This window comes from Myxine glutinosa, chromosome 2, assembly GCF_964187855.1.
Source record: "Myxine glutinosa chromosome 2, kmMyxGlut1.1, whole genome shotgun sequence".
NCBI classification, from domain to species: domain Eukaryota; kingdom Metazoa; phylum Chordata; class Myxini; order Myxiniformes; family Myxinidae; genus Myxine; species Myxine glutinosa.
This window is the reverse complement of record NC_136262.1, coordinates 163,385,387-163,401,572: the sequence shown is the minus strand read 5'-3', so window position 1 is coordinate 163,401,572 and position 16,186 is coordinate 163,385,387. Positions and strand designations below refer to the sequence as shown.

Below are 16,186 nucleotides of genomic sequence, written 5' to 3'. Positions count from 1 at the left end.
TGAAATCACTTTGATGAGTCGTGTTTTGTTTGGGTTGAAATCACATTGACTCGTGTTTGCTAGTTTGGGTTGAAATCACATTGACTAGTGTTGGTTAATTTGGGTTGAAATCATTTTGAAGAGTATTCGTTAGTTTGGGTTGAAATCACTTTGACGAGTATCGATCAGTTTGGGTTGAAATCACTTTGCTGAGTATTGGATAGTTTGTGTTGAAATCACATTGACTGGTGTTCGTTCGTTGGGATTGAAATCACATTGACTAGTGTTGGTTAATTTGGGTTTATATCACATTGACTCGTGTTGGTTAGTTTGGGTTGAAATCACATTGACTGGTGTTCATCAGTTGGGATGGAAATCACATTGACTTGTGTTTCTTTGTTGGGGTTGAAATCACGTTGACTAGTGTTGGTAATGGTACTTTATGCTCTAGTTCCTGGCCTGCAGCATCTCTGGGACCTTCTATTCATCTTCTCAGAAAAAAATCTCCATCAGCCTTCCAACCTTCTCGGTTTTATTCGCGCATGGCATCATGAATTCCTTCACAAACACATTTTCCTGATAGTGAGGAGAAATCTGTTCTGGGTTGGGCTGTTAGATGCTCCAATTGGAACCTCTGGTCAAGATGCTGCGATCCCAGGTTCAAATCCCTGATGTGGGATTGTCACTAAACCTTTCCTCTCTCACACCTGTCAGTAAAATCCGGCACATACCATCAGAGAAGGGATTATGAGTTTGCCTTTCCTGGTGTGGTTGATACATTTTGACAGTCCTCAGGTGTGGTTGTTTCCTATAGAATAGAATACCAGTCGTCCATTCCCACGCAGAACACCACGAATCTCAAAACAAATAAATATGGACAAAATGCTCGCCTGAGTGTCCCCTCACCCTCACCATTGATCACTATTTCAGTACAATATCTTTGATTAATTCTCAAATCTTGTTTTCATGTGCCCATAACACAGGAACCTGTTCCTCAGAAGAACCCTGGCTTTTTCAAGTCTTTCTGGAAGGAAATTTCCAACTTCCTTCCGACCTCCATTCTGAAGGTATGATCGCATACACATCACTCCAGAAACATGCGCACTTTAATCCCAGAGGATATAAATGATACAAGCACATGCACCTCCAACTAAGTGTGTCCACAGTTTTCATCAGATGAGGCCAACCACATATGTAACCACGCACCCTCCAGAGCACATCTATGACTGTTGAGGAAACTAAATACTTTCCAGGCTCTCCAGTGAAAAGGAGCCGGAGGCGTCCGTTTGATCCGTTTCTTCTTGACTGCACCACCAATGGCCACATGTGTCCTGTGCGGTGGTCATTGCATGCTTCCTCGAAACTTTCAATTTGTGGAAGTTGCGGCGTTATGATGTAACACACTCACACTTGGCACCGTATCTTAAGGGTTTACGTATACTTAAGGGTATACTGGTGAAAAATTGAGAAAACTACATAGGTACCTTTGAGAGGCCTTTACACAAAAACAAAGTCAAGTTAATATCTAATTTTCAGTTTTTCTTGAAAGATATAATCTTGGCTTTAACTCAGACCATTTTCAACACTTCTTTGTCATATTGCATGCATATAATTTGCATAAATTAGATCGTCAATAAAAAACAAGGAAAAACAAAGAACACATTTCTACTTCTATCTTCTATGTCACATATCATTCTTTTCACACAAAACTTGGTACATGTATTATACATGTGTTACTCTACTACCTGATGAGAGGATTTTGTGAAATTATGTCAAATGTTCACTAATTAGCTAATTATGCCAATTACCAGATAAAACTTGGTTGTCCTTCAATAAATCCACAATGGCTACTCCTATAAACGAAAGCCTTCATCATTTTATAGGAAGTGATATTCTGAATATCCTGTCCAAATTTCAGCCCAAAAGAATGATGCAAATTAAAGTTATAACAAATTTCATGCAAAATATTATATTTCTTGTAAATTGCGTGTAAAGATAACATTAGATATTTTAAAGGAAATACTGAATGAGTTTGTACAATATGTATGAATCTAAACCGTAAAAACATAGGTTTTTTTAAAAGCGGCATATTGGAAAGTTCACCAGTACTACACCCTTAAGGTGGTTGAACGGATGGTTCGTCTCCTGCCGAAGAAGCTTCGAGCAGCTCAATGTCGGACATCCCGCGTTTGGGTGTTGTGAGGAAGTTATTAGGCCAAGAACAGATTTATATATTTCAGAGAATTAGTTGTTCATTTATGAAGGAAATTTATAATAAAATGGTCCAATAAAGGTTAAATTTAGCTATCAGATCTGCCAGAAATGTAAGGTTCATTAATGGAGATCTTGGTGATGATCTTTCGATTCAAGACTCAATCCGTCCCTGAACAGCACCTGTACTCTTTCGGGTCAGACCTGCATTCTCAACCTGTTATAACCAAAGCATGGTGAAGGAGCAGAGTTTGGTTGTGGTGAGAGGAATGGAAAATATACAGGTGGTGTGGAGAAGAAGATTCCTTTGAAAACCACTGATGAGTATTGGATAGTTTGTGTTGAAATCACTTGAATAAGTATTGGCTAGTTTGTGTGGAAATCACTGTGATGAGTATTGGTTAGTTTGTGTTGAAAGCACTTTAATAGGTATTGGCTAGTTTGTGTGGAAATCACTGACGAGTATTGTTTAGTTTGCGTTGAAATCACTTTAACAAGTTGTGGTTTGTTTGTGTTGAAATCACTTTGGCGAGTATTGGTTAGTTTGGGTTGAAATCTCAAACGGCTGCACAGCTGACTCCACACGTGAAAAAGCTGAATGCCTCAACTCTGTGTTTGCCTCTAAATCTTGTGTCCCAAACCCATCCCTCTCTGTACCCACCATACCCAGTCGTACCCAGCTGCTCCTGGACTCCGTGTCCTTTCCTCCTGACAAGGTGGAAAAGTTTCTGTCAACCCTCGACTCTGATTCTGCAACTGGACCTGACGGCATCAGCCCACGGGTCCTAAAATCCTGTTCTTCCGCTCTTTCACTCCCTCTCTCTGTTCTCTTCACCCTCTCCTTTGCTCAAGGTCAACTGCCATCTGCTTGGAAATCAGCCAACATCACCGCTTTGCACAAAAAAGGTGCAAAAACAGATCCTAGCAACTACAGACCAATCAGCCTTCTCCCAATTATCAGCAAAGTAATGTAATCCATCATTGCTTCGGATATGAAATCTTTCCTCTTCTCCAATGGCTTCATCTCTGATCATCAATTTGGTTTCACACCAGGTCACTCTACTCTGGACATGCTGCTTCTGCTGTCTCAACAATGGATGGAGGTCTTCAATGCCAAACAGGAAATTAGAGCTGTCTCCCTCGACATATCACGTGCCTTCGATACGGTCTGGCACCCCGCTCTGCTCACCAAACTCTCCTCCTTTGGTATCCATGGAAATCTCCACGCATGGCTGGCGGACTTCCTCTCCAGTCGTCGTCAACGTGTGGCCCTGAATGGGTTTCTCTCATCTCCTCTTCCTGTTCAGGCTGGAGTTCCCCAAGGCAGTGTTCTGGGCCCTGTGCTTTTTCTGGTCTTCATCAATGATCTCTCTGACTCTCTTGAAAATCCTGTCTATCTCTTTGCTGATGACTCCACTCTCTGCCGCTCCATTCCTCATCCCTCAGATCGGCAGTCTGCAGCCTCCTCACTCTCTGCAGACCTGGACAAAATCACAGACTGGGCAAACAAGTGGAACATGTCTTTCAATCCTGACAAATCTCACACTCTTACGATGTCTCTCCGAAAAGACCGACTGGACAACCCTCCCATCTACTTTCTGAATAATCCTCTCCAAGAAGTTCTGTCACTCAAACTTTTGGGTCTCACTATCTGCCATGATCTTTCCTGGGAAAACCACATTTCCAAGCTGGCCTCCAAAGCCAGTCACCGACTGGGCATCCTCCGTCGTGCGAAGTCCTTCCTTGGCACACCTGAGCTCCTCACCACATACAACGCTTTCATCTGCAGCTCAGTGGTGTACTGCTCTCCCCTCTGGCCTGGTGCTCCTGCCTCACACGTCGCTCGTCTTCACGCTGTTGAAACCAAAGCGTTCAGAATCATTGGAATCTCCCGCGATGACACTATCTCCGAGGGCCTTTCACTTAATCACCGCAGGCAGGTTGGTGGTCTTTCCGTCTTCTACCGACTCCTCTCCGGCCTTGCTCCCCCAGCTCTCTCTGGGCTCTGTCCCCCAAATATTCCTGCAGGTCGCACAAGATCTGCCTGCAACCCTCTTATGGGTAAACTGCCAAAATCAAGACTCTCTGCTCACCTTCACTCCTTCATTCCTCTTTTCTCCCGCCTCTGGAACAAACTCCCTCACTCTCTTCAATCCCACTCCTCCCTCCAGGTCTTTAAAACGGCTGTTCACCACCATCTCTTATCTTCCCTAACTCCAAAACCTTGATCTTTTCTACCCCCGCTAATTTCACCCCAAATCCACTTTTTTGAGGTGGCTTTTGACTTCTTTCCTGGAAGTCCTTGGTGTCCTTGCGTTTTATACCTATCCTGCCTCCCCCCAGGCCCTCTCCCTCCAAAAACATCTCCCGATGTCCCTGCTCTCAAATGTTGTATTTGTGTGCTTCCTCCCCTTCTCTCCCCATCTTGTCGACCGCTCCCCTTTTCATAAACTTTGTTTGCTTGTTTGTTTGATTTGTTTGTTTGATAAATGTTAGCTCTTTCACGAGCCTCGACTCTGTACACAAAAAAAAATAAAAAATAAAAATCACCTTTATGAGTATTGGTAAGTTTCGGTTGAAATCACTTTGACGAGTATTGGTTAGTTTGGGTTGAAATCATTTTGAAGAGTATTCGTTCGTTTGGGTTGAAATCACTTTGACGAGTATTGGTCAGTTTGGGTTGAAATCACTTCAACGAGTATTGGCTCATTTGGGTTGAAATCAACTTGACGAGTATTGGTTATTTTAGGTAGAAATCACTTTGATGAGTATTGGTTAGTTTGTGTTGAAATCACTTTGATGAGTCGTATTTTGTTTGGGTTGAAATCACATTGACTCGTCTTCATTAGTTGAGATGGAAATCACATTGACTTGTGTTTGTTAGTTGGGGTTGAAATCACGTTGACTAGTGTTGGTAATGGTACTTTATGCTCTAGTTCCTGGCTTGCAGCATCTCTGGGACCTTCTATTCATCTTCTCAGAAAAAAATCTCCATCAGCCTTCCAACCTTCTCGGTTTTATTCGCGCATGGCATCATGAATTCCTTCACAAACACATTTTCCTGATAGTGAGGAGAAATCTGTTCTGGGTTGGGCTGTTAGATGCTCCAATTGGAACCTGTGGTCAAGATGCTGCGATCCCAGGTTCAAATCCCTGATGTGGGATTGTCACTAAACCTTTCCTCTCTCACACCTGTCAGTAAAATCCGGCACATACCATCAGAGAAGGGATTATGAGTTTGCCTTTCCTGGTGTGGTTGATACATTTTGACAGTCCTCAGGTGTGGTTGTTTCCTATAGAATAGAATACCAGTCGTCCATTCCCACGCAGAACACCACGAATCTCAAAACAAATAAATATGGACAAAATGCTCGCCTGAGTGTCCCCTCACCCTCACCATTGATCACTATTTCAGTACAATATCTTTGATTAATTCTCAAATCTTGTTTTCATGTGCCCATAACACAGGAACCTGTTCCTCAGAAGAATCCTGGCTTTTTCAAGTCTTTCTGGAAGGAAATTTCCAACTTCCTTCCGACCTCCATTCTGAAGGTATGATCGCATACACATCACTCCAGAAACATGCGCACTTTAATCCCAGAGGATATAAATGATACAAGCACATGCACCTCCAACTAAGTGTGTCCACAGTTTTCATCAGATGAGGCCAACCACATATGTAACCACGCACCCTCCAGAGCACATCTATGACTGTTGAGGAAACTAAATACTTTCCAGGCTCTCCAGTGAAAAGGAACCGGAGGCGTCCGTTTGATCCGTTACATCTTGACTGCACCACCAATGGCCACATGTGTCCTGTGCGGTGGTCATTGCATGCTTCCTCAAAATTTTCAATTTGTGGAAGTTGCGGCGTTATGATGGGACACACTCACACTTGCCACCGTATCTTAAGGTGGTTGAACGGATGGTTCGTCTCCTGCCGAAGAACCTTCGAGCAGCTCAATGTCCGACATCCCGCGTTTGGGTGTTGTGAGGATGTTATTAGGTTAACAACAGATTTATATATTTCAGAGGATGAGTTGTTCATTTATGAAGAAAATTTATCATAAAATGGTCCACGAAAGGTTAAATTTAGCGAACTGATCTGCCAGAAATTTATGGTTCATTCATGGAAATCTTCACGATGATCTTTCGATTCAAGACTCAATCCGCCCCTGAACAGCACCTGCACCATTTCGGGTCAGACCTGCATTCTTAACCTGTTCTAACCAAAGCATGGTAAAGGAGCAGAGGTTGGGAGTGGTGAGAGGGATGGAAAATATGCAGGTGGTGTGGAGAAGAAGATTCCTTTGAAATCACTTTGATGAGTATTGGTTAGTTTGGGTTGAAATCACATTGACTCGTGTTGGCATTCGTATTTCATGTTCTAGTTCCTTGCCTGCAGCATCTCTGGGACCTTCTATTCATCAAAATCTCCATCAGCCTTCCAACCTTCTCGGTTTTATTCGCGCATGGCATCATTAATTCCTTCACAAACACATTTTCCTGATAGTGAGGAGAAATCTGTTCTGGGTTGGGATGTTAGATGTTCCAATTGGAACCTGTGGTCAAGATGCTGCGATCCCAGGTTCAAATCCTTGATGTGGGATTGTCACGAAACCTTTCCTCTCTCACACGTCAGTAAAATCCGGCACATACCATCAGAGAAGGGACGATGAGTTTGCCTTTCCTGGTGTGGTTGAAACATCATGACTCCTCCTGTGTGGTTAATTGTACCCCGTCGCACCGCGGAGCGAAAGTGGGACTATGGTTTTCCCCTCCGTCCGTGCGTGCGTGCATGCGGGCGTGCGTGCGTGCATGCGGGCGTGCGTACGTGAGTACGTGCGTGCGTGGGTAAGCGAAGGACCGCATTCTAATTTGGTGTGTGGGTGCAACCCACGCCAAAATCCAAGATGGCCGCCTCCATGTATGTCTCATGCCATGTATGTCTGAACCTTGTGAGCGGAATATGTTGAAAAATAAGCGAAGTACCAACTTCTAATCTGGTGTTTGGGTGTATCTAGGCATAAGGAAGAAGCCTATTGAAAATTGGGTCGCCACATCAAAATCCAAGATGGCCGCCGCCATGTATGTCTTTTTTTTCCCTTTTTTTTTGTATACTGAATCGAGGCTCGTGAAAGAGCTAACATTTACTTCACAAACAAATCAACCAGACAAACAAAATATATAAAAAGAGGGAGCGGAAGACAAGATGGGGAGAGAAGGGGAAGCACACAAACACAACATTTGAGAGCAGGGAGATGTGTGGAAGGGAGAGGGCTTCGGGGGAGGAGGCGTGGGAAGGGGGGGGGGAGGGAGAAGTATAAAACACAAGGACACCAAGGACTTCCAGGACAGAAGTTGGTATTTCAAAAAAGTGGATTTGGGGTGAAATTAGCGGGGGTAGAAAAGATCAAGGTTTTCGATGGGGGAAGATAAGAGATGGTGGTGAACAGCTGTTTTAAAGACCTGGAGGGTGGAGTGGGATTGAAGAGAGTGAGGGAGTTTGTTCCAGAGGTGGGAGAAAAGAAGAATGAAGGAGTGAAGGTGAGCAGAGAGTCTTGATTTTGGCAGTTTGACCATAAGAGGGTTGCAGGCAGATCTTGTGCGACCCGTAGGAATATTTGCGGGACAGAGCCCAGAGAGAGCTGGGGGGGCAAGGCCAGAGAGGAGTCGGTAGAAGACGGAAAGCCCACCAACCTGTCTGTGGTGAGTGAGTGAGAGGCCCTTGGAGTTAGCTTCATCGCGGGAGATTCCAATGATTCTGAATGCTTTGGTTTCAACAGCGTGAAGACGAGCTAGGTGTGAGGCAGGAGCACCAGCCCAGAGGGGAGAGCAGTATTCCATTGAGCTGCGGATGAAAGCCTTGTATGTGGTGAGGAGCTCAGGTGTGCAAAGGAAGGACTTCACGACGGAGGATGCCCAGTCAGCGACTGGCTTTGGAGGCCAGATTTGAAATGTGGTTTTCCCAGGAAAGATCATGGCAGATAGTGAGACCCAAAAGCTTGAGTGACAGAACTTCTTGGAGAGGATTATTCAGAAAGTGGATGGGAGGGTTGTCCAGTCGGTCTTTTCGGAGAGACATCGTAAGAGTGTGAGATTTGTCAGGATTGAAAGACATGTTCCACTTGTTTGCCCAGTCTGTGATTTTGTCCAGGTCTGCAGAGAGTGAGGAGGCTGCAGACTGCCGATCTGAGGGATGAAGAATGGAGCGACAGAGAGTAGAGTCATCAGCAAAGAGATACAGAGGATTTTCAAGAGAGTCAGAGAGATCATTGATGAAGACCAGAAAAAGCACAAGGCCCAGAACACTGCCTTGTGGAACTCCAGCCTGAACAGGAAGAGGAGATGAGAGAAACCCATTCAGGGCCACATGTTGACTACGACTAGAGAGGAAGTCTGCCAGCCATGCATGGAGATTTCCATGGATACCAAAAGAGGAGAGTTTGGTGAGCAGAGCGGGGTGCCAGACCGTATCGAAGGCACGTGATATGTCAAGGGAGACAGCGCTAATTTCCTGTTTGGCATTGAGGACCTCCATCCATTGTTGAGAAAGTAGAAGCAGCATGTCCAGATTAGAGTGTCCAGGTCTGAAACCAAATTGATGATCAGAGATCAAGCCATTGGAGAAGAGGAAAGATTTCATATCTGAAGCAATGATGGATTCCATGACTTTGCTGATAATTGGGAGAAGGCTGATTGGTCTGTAGTTGCTGGGATCTGTTCTTGCACCTTTTTTGTGCAAAGCGGTGATGTTGGCAGATTTCCAAGCAAATGGAAGATGACCTTGAGCAAAAGAGAGGGTGAAGAGAACAGAGAGAGGGAGTGAAAGAGCGGAAGAACAGGATTTTAGGACAGGTGGGCTGATGCCGTCAGGTCCAGTTGCAGAATCCGAGTCGAGGGTTGACAGAAACTTTTCCACCTTGTCAGGAGGAAAGGACACAAGGTCTGAACCTTGTGAGCGGAATATCTTGAAAAATAAGCGAAGTACCAACTTCTAATCTGGTGTGTGCGTGTATCCAGGCATAAGGAAGAACCCTATTGAAAATTGGGTCGCCACATCAAAATCCAAGATGGCCGCCGCCATGTATGTCTGAACCTTGAGAGCGGAATATCTTGAAAAATAAGCGAAGCACCAACTTCTAATCTGGTGTGTGGGTGTATCCAGGCATAAGGAATAACCCTATTGAAAATTGGGTCGCCACGTCAAAATCCAAGATGGCCGCCTCCATGTATGTCTGAACCTTGTGAGCGAATATGATAGCATGTTTTCTGCGTCTTCCACTTTGTCAACTCACATCACTTCCCCGACGGGGGACCGAGGCGTAACGCTTGTTCCTATAGAATGGAATTCCACTCGTCCATTCCCACGCAGAACACCACGAATCTCAAAACAAATGAATATGGACAAAATGCTCGCCTGAGTGTCCCCTCACCCTCAACATTAATCACTATTTCAGTACAATATCTTTGATTAATTCTCAAATCTTGTTTTCATGTGCCCATAACACAGGAACCTGTTCCTCAGAAGAACCTCGGCTTCTTCAACTCTTTCTGGAAGGAAATTTCCAACTTCCTTCCGACCTCCATTCTGAAGGTATGATCGCATACACATCACTCCAGAAACACGCGCACTTCAATCCCAGATGATATGAATGATACTAGCACAGACATGCACCTCCAACTAAGTGTGTCTACACTTTTCATCAGATGAGGACAAACACATATGTAACCATGCAACCTCCAGAGCACATCTATGACTGTTGAGGAAACTAAACACTTTACAGGCTCTTTCCAGTGAAAAGGAACCAGAGGCGTCCGTTTGATCCGTTACTTCTGGACTGCACCACCAATGGCCACATGTGTCCTGTGCGGTGGTCATTGCATGGTTCCTCGAAATTTTCAATTTGTAGAAGTTGCGGCGTTTTCATGTAACACAATCACACTTGGCACCGTATCTTAAGGTGGTTGAACGGATGGTTCGTCTCCTGCCGAAGAACCTTCGAGCAGCTCAATGTCTGACATCCCGCGTTTGGGTGTTGTGAGGATGTTATTAGGTTAACAACAGATTTATATATTTCAGAGGATGAGTTGTTCATTTATGAAGGAAATTTATAATAAAATGGTCCAATAAACGTTAAATTTAGCGATCGGATCTGCCAGAAATGTATGGTTCATTCATGGAGATCTTGATGATGATCTTTCGATTCAAGAGTCAATCCTCCCCTTAACAGCACCTGCACCATTTCGGGTCAGACCTGCATTCTTAACCTGTTCTAACCAAAGAATGGTAAAGGAGCAGAGGTTGGGAGTGGTGAGAGGAATGGAAAATATGCAGGTGGTGTGGAGAAGAAGATTCCTTTGAAACCACGTTGACGAGTATTGGATAGTTTGTGTTGAAATCACTTTGATGAGTATTGGTTAGTTTGGGTTGAAATCACATTGACTCGTGTTGGTTAGTTTGGGTTGAAATCACATTGACTCGTGTTGGCATTCGTATTTCATGTTCTAGTTCCTGGCCTGCAGCATCTCTGGGACCTTCTATTCATCTTCTCAGAAAAAAATCTCCATCAGCCTTCCAACCTTCTCGGTTTTATTCCCACATGGCAACATTAATTCCTTCACAAACACATTTTCCTGATAGTGAGGAGAAATCTGTTCTGGGTTGGGATGTTAGATATTCCAATTGGAACCTGTGGTCAAGATGCTGCGATCCCAGATTCAAATCCCTGATGTGGGATTGTCAGCAAACCTTTCCTCTCTCACACATGTCAGTAAAATCCGGTACATACCATCAGAGAAGGGACTATGAGTTTGCCTTTCCTGGTGTGGTTGAAACATCATGACTCCTCCTGTGTGGTTAATTGTACCCCGTCGCACCGACGAGCGAAAGTGGGACTATGGTTTTCCCCTCCGTCCGTCCGTGCGGGCGTGCGTGCGTGCGTACGTGAGTGCGTGCGTGGGTAAGCGAAGGACCGCATTCGAATTTGGTGTGTGGGTGGAACCAATGTCAAAATCCAAGATGGCCGCCGCCATGTATGTCTCATGCCATGTATGTCTGAACCTTGTGAGCGGAATATCTTGAAAAATAAGCGAAGTACCAACTTCTAATCTGGTGTGTCGGTGTATCTAGGCATAAGGAAGAAGCCTATTGAAAATTGGGTCGCCACGTCAAAATCCAAGATGGCCGCTACCACATAAATGTCTGAACCTTGTGAGCGAAATATCTTGAAAAATAAGTGAAGTACCAACTTCTAATCTGGTGTGTGTAGGTGTATCTAGGCATAAGGAGAACCCTATTGAAAATTGGGTCGCCATATCAAAATCCAAGATGGCCGCCGCCATGTATGTCTGAACCTTGTGAGCGGAATATCTTGAAAAATAAGCGAAGTACCAACTTCTAATCTGTTGTGTGCTATCTAGGCATAAGGAAGAACGCTATTGAAAATTGGGTCGCCACGTCAAAATCAAAGATGGCCGCCTCCATGTATGTCTGAACCTTGTGAGCGAATATGATAGCATGTTTTCTGCGTCTACCACTTTGTCAACTCACATCACTTCCCCGACAGGGGACCGAGGCGTAACGCTTGTTCCTATAGAATGGAATTCCACTCGTCCATTCCCACACGGAACACCACTAATCTCAAAACAAATAAATATGGACAAAATGCTCGCCTGAGTGTCCCCTCACCCTCAACATTGATCACTATTTCAATACAATATCTTTGATTAATTCGCAAATCTTGTTTTCATGTGTCCATAACACAGGAACCTGTTCCTCAGAAGAACCTCGGCTTCTTCAACTCTTTCTGGAAGGAACTTTCCAACTTCCTTCCGACCTCCATTCTGAAGGTATGATCGCATGCACATCACTCCAGAAACACGCGCACTTTAATCCCAGATGATATGAATGATACTAGCACAGACATGCACCTCCAACTAAGTGTGTCTACACTTTTCATCAGATGAGGACAAACACATGTGTAACCACGCACCCTCCAGAGCACATCTATGACTTTTGAGGAAACTAAATACTTTCCAGGCTCTTTCCAGTGAAAAGGAACCGGAGGCGTCCGTTACTTCTTGACTGCACCACCAATGGCCACATGTGTCCTGTGCGGTGTTCATTGCATGCTTCCTCGAAATTTTCAATTTGTGGAAGTTGCGGCGTTATGATGTGACACACTCACACTTGGCACCGTATCTTACGGTGGTTGAACGGATGGTTCGTCTCCTGCCGAAGAACCTTCGAGCAGCTCAATGTTTGTCATCCCGCGTTTGGGTGTTGTGAGGACGTTAATAGGTCAACAACAGATGTATATATTTCAGAGGATGAGTTGTTCATTTCTGAAGGAAATTTATAATAAAATGGTCCACGAAAGGTTAAATTTAGCGATCTGATCTGCCAGAAATGTATGGTTCATTCATGTAGACCTTGGTGATGATCTTTCGATTCAAGACTCAACCCGTCCCTGAACAGCACCTGTATTCTTTCGTGTCAGACCTGCGTTCTCAACCTGTTCTAACCAAAGCATGGTAAAGGAGCAGAGGTTGGGAGTGGTGAGAGGAATGGAAAATATACAGGTGATGTGGAGGAGAAGATTCCTTTGAAACCACTTCGATGAGTATTGGTTGCTGTGTGTTGAAATCACTTTGATGAGTATTGGTTAGTTTTTGTTGAAATCACAGCGATTGTCACTAAACCTTTCCTCTCTCACACCTGTCAGTAAAATCCGGCACATACCATCAGAGAAGGGACTATGAATTTGCCTTTCCTCGTGTGGTTGCTACATTCTGACAGTCCTCAGGTGTGGTTGTTACCTATAGAATAGAATACCACTCGTCCATTCCAACTGTTACGGATTCGTCAATTCCGTTGTTGTGGTTCTCATCCACTGCAAACATTTTTGGTTCCATGTAATATTATTGTTATCGTTTAAGTGAATTGGAGATAACTGTTTTCAAAAGGTAAAAAAAATTAATGTTTTAAAAAGAAACCGGAAACCGGTTCGGGAACCGGACGAAGAAGAGGAGGAAGAGGAAGAGGAAAAAGAGGCGGAGCAAGTGAGGTCGGAGAAGGAGCCGAGCTGCTTGGAGGTCTTGAGCAAACGCTGGCGAACGAGGGTCACGAGTGAACTTTGGGTTTCCTGGGAAAGGGATTCCTGCGACAGAGTTGTTATCGCTGTGACGGATAAACCTGCGTGACAGGTTTTGCGGTTGATTCCGAAGAGAATCATTGGAGTGCCGTTACGTCTCGAGAACGGACCGTTGGCCATTTTGCCTCGCGCCTGATTTCGCATTGCTCCAGGTTTTTCACCTCGCTCCAACCATTTCAACGCATCCAGCCGTTAGCTTGGTTTGCATATGTAACATGGATTTTGAGTGGGAATTTGCGGTTCGCTGTGTGGGGAGCCGTTGAACATCCATACCCGAAGATGTGATTTCTCAGTCGTCTCTTGAGTACACCTTTGCCCATCTTTGGCAGTGTGACTGTCAACCGAGCGGGATTCTGGTCTCGATACAACATCGTTCTGACGATCACTGGAGCGTGGATCGACTTTGGTTTGAAGCTGGGACAGAGACATTGGGAATGCTCTTTTCGCTCACGTGGAGCACAGTGAGTTATAATAATAATAATAATAATAATAATAATAATAATAATAATAATACATTTATTTTATATAGCGCTTTTCAAAAAGCCCAAAGACGCTTTGACAGAGTACAAAAAACAAGTGCAAAAAGACAAAAATAAATAGGTAAATAATTATCAAAGCAAAAGGAAGAAGGAGAAGAGATAATCAGGGGTTAAATGCTGTGGGTTAAATGTTAAATGCAGTGTTGAACAGGTGGGTCTTGAGTGATGTTTTGAATGTGGTGAGTGAGGAGGAGTCTCTGATGGTGTGAGGTAGTGATTTCCAGAGGGTGGGAGCAGCGATGGAGAAGGCCCTGTCCCCCCAGGATCTGAATTTGGTCTGGATGGGGGGGGGGGGGGGGGACAGGAGGTTGGCACCAGCAGAGCGGAGGTTGCGGGTGGGAGTGTGTCTGGAGAGGAGGTCAGTCAGGTAGGATGGGGCCAGGTGATGGAGGGCTTTGTAGGTCAAGAGGAGGATTTTGTACTGGATTCTCTGGGGGATGGGGAGCCAGTGAAGCTTGTAAAGGACGGGGGTGATGCGGTCACGGGTCCAGGAATGGGTGAGTAGACGGGCAGCGGAGTTCTGAATGTATTGGAGTTTATTGATGATTTATTGAGGGTGAACCATAGAGGAGGCTGTTGCAGTAGTCCAGACGGGAGGTGATGAAGGCGTGGATGAGGGTTTCTGCAGCCGTGGAGGAGAGGGATGGACGGAGATGGGCGATGTTTTTCAGGTGAAAGAAGGCTGTCTTTGTGATTTGTTTCGTGTATTTGTCAAAGGAGAGGGTTTGGTCAAAAATGATGCCAAGATTCCGGATGTGAGGGGAGGTGGATACTGGGAAACCGTCAATGTTGAGGGCGAAGTTATGGGTGGATTTGGTGAGCGTTTTTGGGCCAATGATGATTATTTCAGATTTATCATAGTTAAGTTTGAGGAAGTTGATTTGAAGCCAGGATTTTATTTCAGTGATGCAGTTTGTCAGGATAGAGTGGGTGGCGGTGGAGATTGACTTGGTGGAGATGAAAAGCTGGATGTCATCGGCAAAGCAGTGGAATTGGAGACCATGACAGCGGATTAAGTGACCAAGGGGGGACAGGTACAGGATGAAGAGGAGGGGGCCGAGAACTGAACCTTGGGGGACACCTTGGGGGAGCGGAGCAGTGGGGGATTTGCAGTTATTGATGGAGATGAACTGGCGTCTGTCAGAGAGGTAAGATTTGATCCAAGAGAGGGCAGTGCCGGTAATGTTAAAGGTAGTTTCAAGTCGGGTGAGGAGGATGGTGTGACTGATGGTGTCAAAGGCGGCGCTTAGGTCGAGGAGGATGAGAATGTTGAGGTTGCCGGCGTCAGAGGAGAGGAGAAGGTCGTTGGTGATTTTGAGGAGAGCAGTTTCAGTACTGTGGTTGGAGCGGAATCCGGATTGGAATGTTTCATACAGGTTATCGGCAGAGAGGTGATGTTTGAGTTGAGTGGCTACAGCGTGTTCCAAAACTTTTGACAGAAAGGGTAGGTTGGAGATGGGTCTGAAGTTATTAAGGGTGTCAGGGTTGAGTCCAGGTTTTTTCAGAATGGGGGTAACAGCAGCAATTTTGAGGGATGGTGGGACGATGCATGTAGACAGGGAGGAGTTTATTGTTGCAGTGATAAGTGGAGAGAGAGCAGGAAGGGAGGCCTTGACAAAGCTGGAGGGGATGGGGTCAAGAGTGCAGGTGGCAGTTTTCATTCCTATGAGGAGTTCAGAGAGGTCAGTAGGGGAGACTGGGGAGAACTGAGACAGGGGTTGGCAGGATAAGGGGGGGCAGGTAGTTTGAGGGGGAGCAGGTGCGGTGGTGGTTAAGCTGTTGTAGATGTTGTCAATTTTGTTTTGGAAGAATGAAAGGAAGGAGATGCAGTTGTCTACTGTGAATGACTGGGTGGTGGTGTCCAGGGGGCTGAGGAGTTTGTTTATTGTAGAGAAGAGTGCTTTTGGGTTTCCGGAGCCAGAGTGGATAATTTAAGAGTAGTATGTGGAGCGGGCGCGGGAGAGGGCATCTTTGTAGTGCTGCAGGTGGTCCTTGTAGGCTTGGGAGTGAATTGTGAGACCTGTTTTATTGCGGAGTCTTTCAAGTTGGCGAGCACGAGTTTTCATCAGGCGGAGTTCATGGGTAAACCAGGGAGCAGAATGGGTGAAAGAAACTGTTTTGGTTTTTATAGGCGCAAGCTGGTCGAGGCAGGAGGAGAGAGTGTGGTTGTCGTAGTCAGTAAGGTCAGAAGGGGTGTGGAGGTCAACGAAGGGAGAAGTGGACATTTTTTCAGAGAGGGTGGATGAGAATGAGGTAGGTGAAAGAGAGTTTAGCTTACGGAAGTTGATAATGCGACAATGC

At 45.2% G+C, this 16,186-nt stretch overlaps 1 protein-coding gene across 1 annotated transcript in view; it reads right to left on the bottom strand.

Annotated features, from left to right (window-relative positions):
* LOC144890982 (protein FAM200C-like) overlaps nt 1-16,186 on the bottom strand; it is a 1,200,974-nt gene that overhangs the window by 905,593 nt on the left and 279,195 nt on the right. The window lies entirely within an intron of this gene.